Source organism: Mytilus californianus, unplaced genomic scaffold, assembly GCF_021869535.1.
Source record: "Mytilus californianus isolate M0D057914Y unplaced genomic scaffold, xbMytCali1.0.p SCAF_2, whole genome shotgun sequence".
In the NCBI taxonomy this organism is placed as follows: Eukaryota; Metazoa; Mollusca; class Bivalvia; order Mytilida; family Mytilidae; genus Mytilus; species Mytilus californianus.
Window position 1 is genome coordinate 33,830,198 of NW_026262668.1, and position 10,469 is coordinate 33,840,666.

Sequence of the window (10,469 nt, forward strand, 5' to 3'; positions counted from 1 at the left end):
GTGACTAACTTACAACAACACATTTATCACGAGTGCGTTATTCTGATTGTTTCGGGTTATTTTATAGGTTTATCGAAAATGGAATTTCCTGAGCGATTGTCTACGTTACAAATGGAATGTTTATAACTATCAATGTCCACTTTAGATAAGCGTTAACTTAACAGTTCAAAATTCAGATACACGAAAACCGAAGCTTTTGAAAAATTACCTAATAGTATATAAACATGTAAATGTTTGTGTGTGCAAAGCAATCTTATCAAATAATCAGTACATCTGCACCATATTCTTTGTTTTCGAATGAAATATATATATATATAGTTCCAATTTAATGTACAAAAAAGTCTGTTTAATGAAGGGCATTTGAATTGTTAAAGAAATCATTTCTGAAAGATAACATTACAAAATGCAAAATAAGAAGCAAATTAAGTTTTCGTATTTTTAGCTTATAAGTACAACGTTTCTGTGTCGCATAATTTGTTATAGTCTCGTCCTATGCCTCGCCAAAAACACCCGAAATCTCTGTCACTAGACCCTCTTATTTCACTTGTAAATATTGGTTGTCTCGATTCCTGAAAAAAAAAGCATTTCTAATTTTCCTAGTTGCAATACACTCCACATTGTTACAAACCTAGATACATAACACTCTAAAACTCCAGAGTGTTATGCAGATATGTTTAAAACACTCATCATCAGTTTCAAAACACTCTCTTTAAAAAAAGCCAAGGAGATGTGGTATGATTGCAAAAACTGAAAGCAACACGTTATAAATTTCGGCCGTCCAAAGCGCTTTTCTGGATTTACCTTTATCAGGAACGCTCAAAGCCGAATATTTGGAGGCCAAGGATGCATAAGAACCGAAACAGTTGAAGAGCTATATGACCAAAAAGAATTCTAAATCAATAGCCAACTTTGCCTGAGGGAGTTAAAACCTCAGTTTCTTCATAATTTAAAAAAAATATAAGCGGACATTTTTAGAAAGGTTTGTTATAAAGCATGACAGTACCGAAGTGCAAACTATCCACCAGAAGCCAACGTACCTGGATTATGTAAATGTCATGCTGATAGAAAAACAAAGGATATGGGGTATCCAAGTGCATGACCCAAAATCAGTACATTCACAGCAAAAAAAAATTAAATGAACAGCGTTGTCTTGTTTTTGTTCTGTTGCTTTCTGATGCATGTATTGACCCAAGTTCCTATATTCACGTTCAACCAAGCATAATTTCAAATAACGTGCATTATGGCATAAGAAAAATACTGTAACAATCTGTACGGAGCTTCTGGTGTATCTTATTCATATAGTCCAATAACGTACATATAGCAAAAGAGAAATACAATCTGTACGGAGCTTCTGGTTTATCTTATTCATATACTAGTAGTCCAATAACGTACATATGGCAAAAGAGAAATACAAATTGTACGGAGCTTCTGGTTTATCTTATTCATATAGTCCAATAACGTACATATGGCAAAAGAGAAATACAATTTGTACGGAGCTTCTGGTTTATCTTATTCATATAGTCCAATAACGTACATATGGCAAAAGAGAAATAAAATGTGTATGGAGCTTCTGGTTTATCTTATCCATATAGTCCAATAACGTACATATGGCAAAAGAGAAATACAATTTGTACGGAGCTTCTGGTTTATCTTATTCATATAGTCAAATAACGTACATACGGCATAAGAGAAATACAATCTGTACGGAGCTTCTGGTTTATCTTATTCATATAGTCCAATAACGTACATATGGCAAAAGAGAAATACAAATTGTACGGAGCTTCTGGTTTATCTTATTCATATAGTCCAATAACGTACATATGGCAAAAGAGAAATACAATTTGTACGGAGCTTCTGGTTTATCTTATTCATATAGTCCAATAACGTACATATGGCAAAAGAGAAATAAAATTTGTACGGAGCTTCTGGTTTATCTTATTCATATAGTCCAATAACGTACATATGGCAAAAGAGAAATACAATCTGTACGGAGCTTCTGGTTTATCTTATTCATATAGTCAAATAACGTACATACGGCATAAGAGAAATGCAATCTGTACGGAGCTTCTTTTTTTTATAATTTTTTTTTTATTTTATTCATCATGGATTGACATGGATTTACATATATTATCTATAGTGGCACATAATAAAGCAAGCGAGATAAATAAGCATAATCAAGCAAATGAAAGTAAAAAAATAATAGTAATAATAATACGATACGATATGATATAACAGAATACAATATATATTTAAGGACGAATTATAACATTTTCATAAAAAAATATAGTGATAATTGTAATTACATTTCAAGCACATTTATACATTATAATTCATTATTAATTCTAATTAATGACTTTATCCCAGGGGTTCCAGTACATGTTATATTCTTTTGCACTCATATTTTTTGAGGAAATATGCTTTTCTAAAATTAAGTTTTCTTTGATATAGTTTTTAAGTCCCTCTATACGAGGTTTTTCCTCCTGCATCTTAGATCTGTAGATGAAATACTTTGCTAGTAAAATGACTTTATTTTTTATAAAATTTAGTTTATAGTTATCATAAAGGCCAAACAGGACTATATCCACATTTAGTGGAATTTCAATATGTGTTGCTTCAAAAATCCAAGCATTCAGATGGTGCCAAATGTCTGCTACAATATGACAGCCCCACAATAAGTGTTCTATGCTCTCTGGTTCTTCCTTGCAAAATGTACACAAATTACACTGTACAAGGTTCATTTTTAAAAGGAAAGTATTAGTACCTAAAATACGGTGAATAATTCGGTATTGAAACCAACAGAGCTTGGTATTTTTTGAAAATTTAGTGACACAATTATGTATTTTTTTCCAATCATCAACAACTTTAATATACTCTCCCATTTTCGCTCAGCTGCAATTACAACTGGTATTGTACCTTGGTTTAAGATAGTATACATGTCTTTTGAACCTCTGTTTGACTTGAAAAAAATGTTAATATTAAAAGGTACGAAGCTTCTGGTTTATCTCATCCATATGGTCAAATAACGTACATATGGCATAAGAGAAATACAGTCTGTACGGAGCTTCTGGTTTATCTTATTCATATGGTCAAATAACGTACATATGACAAAAGAGAAATACAATCTGTACGGAGCTTCTGGTTTATCTTATTCATATTATTTCTATAGCTCATCAATAAATTTGATTCATGCCATGTTTTAAAGGTTAAGTGAACGGTTAATAAATTTAAATTAGTATTTATTATCTCGATTAAAATTTTTCTAACGCATCGCTTCTTTATTTACCCGTTGAGGGAATAAATAGGTTGGGTACTTAAATATGATTTACTTAACAAATATTGTTATCAAAAGACTGTAAACAATAGACATTATTTTATCATCACGTGAACAAAACTGTGACCCAGTTACTGCTCGCTCTCCCTTTTCCATTTTGTTTTGCAATAACTCTGGAATGACATATATCAGATTTTTTTTAATCGAACGGTGTGTTAGGTTCACAAGTTCCAACAATTATGTAATATTGTCAGTAAATCAATATTATCTAGATTAATTATGTCAAAAATTTGTTTGGTTGATTGATTGTGGTTTTCCTAACATTCAGTGACAAATATGTCTTGCATATTCGGAAAAGAAAACTAATTTTTTTAACAATAAATCGGTCCGACTGAATTTCGAATACAACTGGAAAATGACGGTATGTAGGAAAGAGATATCAAAATAAATATTTGCCTTGCAAAAGATCATCTTCGGGCTCAACACAGACTTGTTTTAATGATTCTTAAATATTTAACGTGCAACGATCGTGGCATTTTTCCAGTTTCCGGCGGTAGTGACTGCTTACATGTATTTATACATCCCAAAACAGCCAAACGGATACTCAATGTTTCGAATACGGTCGAATTTCAAGATTTTAATATTTATGCTTCCAGTTAAGTAAATTATCTCTTTAGAATTTTATCTTTTTATACTAAACTGATTTGACTCTGTAGGAAAAAGTCGAATGTAAATTGAGTTTTGTCTCAAATAAAGAGAAACAACACATACGTAGAACAAACTGTATTACTGCCTATGCAGAGCATGAGGGACAAGCATGGAGTAATGTGCGGGATGTGGTATTTTTCTTTTATTTCGCAAGTGAACTACACATTAATTTAATGGAATTGCAAAAAAGGTGGTTACCCATTGAGGATCCATAAAAGGTTACGCACAGGTAACATATCAAAATATGCTCGTTCCATAAGGTTTATTTTTAAATGATGAATTAGTATACCTCACCTTACCAGCTAGATTTTTACTCTGTCGTGCATTTAAGAGTTTAAAAGTATTAGTTACAGGTTTTGACATGCTTATAGTCTTATATACGTCTTGTTTATGCCCCCGCGACAAAATGTGGAGGGGCATAATAATTTCCTCGTCCGTTCGTCCGTCCGTCCGTCTGTCCGTTCGTACGTTCGTCCATCCGGATATAGATACATGATATGTCCGGCTATCTCATCATACAGGTTTTGAGCTACAGCTTTAATATTTTATAGGTTGTTTGTACACATAATGGAAGTATGCATGTGCACAGGATTTTGATTTTTTTCAAATATTCTCAAAATGCCATGTATTTGTATTACACGTCAGAAAGGGGGATGTCTGATATTCATAAAAAAAACGGCAGTTGGGCTTCATTTCCTTTTCACTTACTTTATAATTGAAAACCTGGTTTGTACTACTACAGTTCAATGTCCCTTATCCAATAAATATGATTTTTTAATATTGTCAAACATTTAATCTAAAAATATCGGGAACTTCAACTTGTTGACTACTGAAACTGGAAAGTTGAAACCTTTTGGCCGGACAAAGTGTACACATTCAGAATAAAAATAAAAGATAGATCATAATACATAGTGTTAAATTTATAATTTCTTATGGTCAGTCGGGGGCATCACTTATGTCTTACAGACAGACAATTCCAAGTTGTACTTCAACATCACTGTTTGTCAAATCTAAAGCATATGGCAGAGCAGAGGACTGGGGGGGGGGGGGGGGGGGGGGGGGGGTGGGGGGGATGCTCGTTCACTTCTAGTTTATAAGTTCTTATTGGCTTTGAGCTATCCGTCATTTCGGAGCCCTTTATAGCTGACTATATATGCGGTATAGGTTTTGCTCATTGTTGAAGGCCGTAGGGTGGCATATATTTGTTAACTTCTATATCATTTAGTCTCTGGTGGAGAGTTGTCTTATTGGCAATCATACCACATCTTTATAATTTTTTAATTATAGTCGTGTCATTTATTAGTGGAACACGAGTTTGAAATAAAAAGAAAAACACATCGGTTATTTTTACGTTTTGTTTTCATCTTAAGTTAATTAAAAAAAAAAGGGTTTCAAGCGATATCTTGTAATGTATACCCCACTCGTTATTAGACGAACAAATCCAAAATGGCATGCTCATTGGTTATGAACATATCAAACTTATTTAAGTTTCACCAAGCAGGAAGTGGCTATCTGAAAATCTCAGGAATCAGGAGCAGCACCTCAGATTATCCCCAGTTTTTGGTGGGGTTCGTGTTGCTCAATCTTCAGTTTTCTATGTTGTGTTTTGTAAACTGTTGTTTGCCATTTGGTCTATTTTCCTTTTTTTTTGCCAAAAGCATGAAAAAATAATATTTGATAGAAAAAAATCATACTAAAATGCTCCATGCAGTAGACTTATTGTTATATATATATGTAATATATTGTTTAATGTGATACATAGCATATATAACTATAGCCACTCAAAGAACCCTATTGCTTTAAGTTCGTTTTTTGAATTTTTCTTTTTCTTCCTTGGTACATTCTCTCATTGGTGACCTTGGTGGTCCCATCTCGATTCCTGTATATGACATAATTTGTTTTAAAGCGGCAACATTCCCGCCTTGAAGATTACCTGAAAATTAAATATTAAGTAATGTTAAGCACCAATTGAAGAACGGAAATTCAGAATTCGCAAATAATATTTCTTTTTCTTTTATAATCAATTAATGCAACTGCATGAAATATTAGAGGTCGATATTTTTTACTTGTAATTTATCATTTCTATTAGAAATGAAATAAGTGCAAGATGCACGTATCTTATCATAAAGAGAGAAAACACGCAACTTCCATGTTGAAAACTTTGATATATTGTATAACATCTGTCTATTATTGAAGTAAATATGTTGATTACTATAGATGCTTTAGATGGATTGGTGTCTGATTCAATTATACCCCGCCCTTTTCATACTCTGTATTTTTGTGATAAAAAAAAAAACAGCAATTGAAGCGCTGTTTCTTTTGATTTTTTTCAAATGCTTTGATGAATACGCCATAATCCTGATTAGTCGAGTTGGAACGAAGCAGGTTTTAAAGGCGATCGGACGTCAACATTTTTGTCATGATAATATTTGAAAAATTTGATTTTGACATTATTATGTCAAAGTCAAGGTTATTATAACAATTGATAGACTTAAATGTTTTTTTTAATGTTTCTTTTGAACAGTATTTTCAATCTTCAACAAAGTAGGTAAAATATTTCTTCTTTTGAAATTTAACACTGTAGGTCATGCTTATAGTCACAGACTGCTTTATAACAGAATTAAATTTTGTATAAGATCTTTGAAAAAGTCTCATGGTTATGAAGTCACTGGGTCAAAGCTCAAGATCTCAACAGAAATTAATATACTAAAATTTTATTATGGGTTTTAAGATTTGATTTTGATTTTTGGTGTTTTAACGCCACTTTTAAGCACCGCTTTTGGGCTATTTCGTGGCGGCCAGTTTTTATTGATGGAGGAAGCCGGAGTGCCCGGAGAAAACCACCGACCTTCGATAGGAAAACTGATAATCCTAGTCAATTAAGATTGCAGTCGAGTGCACCCGCACGAGCGGGGTTCGAACTCACAACCTCAGTGTTGACTGCCTAGTGATTACAGTAGTAACTACTTAGACCACTCGGCCACCGAGGCCCCTGGGTTTTAAGATAATATCTCACTATTCTAAAATTACATCATATCACTTCTCGATCTCTCCCCACAACAGTTTTGGTTACTAGGTCTCTTTATTCATCGGCCTTCTCAGAATATTTCATATGTGTTCAGAACGAAAAGAAAAAAAAACAACATTGACCAATAAACCAAAAAAAATGAAGTCAAGATCAGATGAACCCTGCCTGGCAACATGTAAACCTTACAACCATTCCATTCACCAAATATCTATAATTGCTTGTAGTATTTGAGATACGGACTTGACCACAAAACTAATAAAACCTTGCTCACTGATCCATGAAATGAGGTCGAGGTCAGGTGAATCCTGTCTGACGAACATGTAGACCTTGCACGGTTCCCACATACAAACTATATTATTCTATTACTCATAATAAGTGGGTATTTCACATGACAGAAACACGATTCTTTTCAAGCAGTCAAAATGAGGATAAGGACAATAAACATTCTGCAACTTTTGTCTCCGACGAGACAAAACGGATAATACATGTAGAAAACAAGAATAATACCGGCAAGTTCAACAGACCACATCAAATACCAACTCCTCTGACCACCCATCAGATATAACAACAAACAATACATAGTCCAGATACTAGTAGACTGTTTTAGTATAAACACAGAATGTGGTGAGTTACCTCCTTTCATTTTGACTATCTAGACGTTAAACTATATATAAAACACTCAATAAGAAACTGCAAAGTGCATCTACCAATAGGATTTTACTTGAATAAGAATACGAAAACGGCACATATTTTTCATAGCAGGATCAAAATAGGCTAACTACTACATGACGCTCGAGAATACGAATACATCTGAAACAATACTCCTTACAGATATCATGAAGTCTCATAATAAGTAAGTATTTAAAATAAATTGCCAGATGGAAGAAAAAAATACAACATTTTTACTGAATTAATAGTCTATCACGCATTAAGCCTTACTGTTGAAAGATTAAAGAATGTTTCCGCGTTCAAAAATATCATTTGTCAGTGCTTTAGTTCTATTGAAATAAAAGACGAGATGAAAACTACATGCTCAATATTACTATTCTAAGACGGTAAAACGAATGAACTTAAGATATACAATTTACAAAATTCTTTATTTGTTTATCAACTTACCATATGTATACATAACACGACACAATCGTTGTCCTTTCATTTGTTCTTCCCTGGCCTCTGGCAAGCTTCCTTGTTTTATCAATGCTAGCATTTTATGGTAAACCTTCGGCATAAAATTATACAAACTACCAACCCCACCATGAGCTCCCTTTGCTATACCACCAACAAATTGCTAGAAATATGTAAAAAAAAAAAAACATAAAAAGTTAAATGAAATATATTAAATGTATTGTTTTTACAAAATAACTTTTGTTTCCAGAGTTTGTGTTTTTGTGGTTTTAGAAAAAAAGATATATATACAGAAACAAATGTCACACCTAATATTTTGAGCTTTTGAAATTATATTAAAAGCATCAACACACGGTTTTGATGAAGCTTCACTTCTATCAATCAGCTATAATTTCAAGTTGAAACACTATTAAAAAATCGTTGCTTTTTACAAATCATTTCCAAATAATTCTGTTATCTCGGAGTATAGTTGAATTGTTATGGTAAAGATAACATGTTATAGCAGAAACTTTCAAAATAGGATAAAAAAGGGATATTTATTTAAATTATGTATTAAATGTATAATAACTTGAGTGGCCCTAAACTTGCTTGATTGGAATGAAACTTAAACAAACGAAAGATATAGGGAAAGGAACGAATCCTTTTGATTTTGGGACCAAAATTTCAAAGGATAAGGTCACCGTTACTGAAAAAAGAAGAAAAAAGTTAACATTGGTTTCCGGATGGTAACCGGAGTGACGCTTGCTTGTTTAGAATGAAACTGTACAGATGAACAATATAGTTAAGAGGAAAATGCCTATTGATTTTGGGCTCAAATGTCAAGGTCAACATTACTAAAAACGTAAAAAAGAAAGAAAAAATGCTATGTATTTTATACTATGTCAATCGCTTACAAGTTAGAGTTCACAAGAAAAAAGCTTAATTGGTCAGCAAACCACAAATCACCAAAAGTAAATATTTTATTTGTCCGCATACTGTCTCAATTACACCCTTTAAGTAGATGGCTCTTTTTTCCTTTTCTATGAATAAATGTGGGGTGCAGGGAGTATCTGTTGGTAGTGCTGACTTTTTAATTGTTGCTTCTTATATTAACAGTGTACTTTGTTATGACTGTAATGTGGGGCGCTCATAAAGCACCAGCTATAGTGGGATACATAATGTAAACGAGTCATATCTAAAATTGCAGGAGTTGTAAAGCGAACTGTGAGTTTAGTTAAAAAAAATATTTTATTTTTCAATGGTGCACAAATTACAATTATACAATAGAAATACAGGGACTCGGATCCAAGAAGAACTTATATAATTCCGTCTCCCTAACTGTGAGTTTTGATTGATGATTGAGTCTGTATATATTCAATTAGACTCGTTTACCACGACATATGTATGACAGCGAAAATAGACAACGGAATTTCTAAAAAAAATTAATACCAATAAAAAAAAATCGAAGTGCTGCTTTTGTTGAGGCTGGTAAAATTTAAGTAACGCAGTTTCAATGATGTTAATAATAATAATAGTGGTAATAAAAAAAACGTTACCTCATCGCATTAATAATAATAATAATGGTGATAAAAAAACATTACCTCATCGCATTAATAATAATAATAATGGTGATAAAAAACGTTACCTCATCGCATTAATAATAATAATAATAATGGTGATATAAAACGTTACCTCATCGCATTAATAATAATAATAATGGTGATAAAAAACGTTACCCCATCGCATTAATATTAATAATAATGGTGATAAAAAACGTTACCTCATCGCATTAATAATAATAATAATGGTGATAAAAACGTTACCTCAACGCATTTATAATAATAATAATGGTAATACAAAAAGTTACCTCATCGCATTAATAATAATAATAATGGTGATAAAAACGTTACCTCATCGCAATCAAACAGAACGTTTACACCACTGAAAATTACTCCAATCATATCTGGAAGGTCTTTGGAAGAAAATTTTATTCCTCCAAAGTTTGGTATCTCGTTCTTTGCTCTGTATGAAAAATCCTCCATGTTTACTAAAACATAAATATTGAAATGAATATGAGAGAGTACTTAAAAACCAGGTTAAGAAACTCAGTAACTGAGAGCATTCTTTTAATCACTATTGTTAATTCTTTTTTAGCCTAAACTTGCAATTTTGTTTTTAAAAAAATACAGATTTTCTTTGTTTAATTCCTTCTTTTCAATTTTGACATAAAAAGCATGATATATACAATATACTACATAATGTTAAATTATTAAAAAAACAAGAATGTATCCATAGTACACGGATGCCCCACTATCCTTTTCTATGTTCAGTGGACCGTGAAATCGGGATCAAAACTCT

The 10,469-nt window shown here is 32.3% G+C and overlaps 1 pseudogene; it reads right to left on the bottom strand.

Annotated features, from left to right (window-relative positions):
• Nucleotides 1–5,750: 5,750 nt before the first annotated feature.
• Nucleotides 5,751–10,153, bottom strand: LOC127728946 (N-acetylneuraminate lyase-like; annotated as a pseudogene).
• Nucleotides 10,154–10,469: the final 316 nt, after the last annotated feature.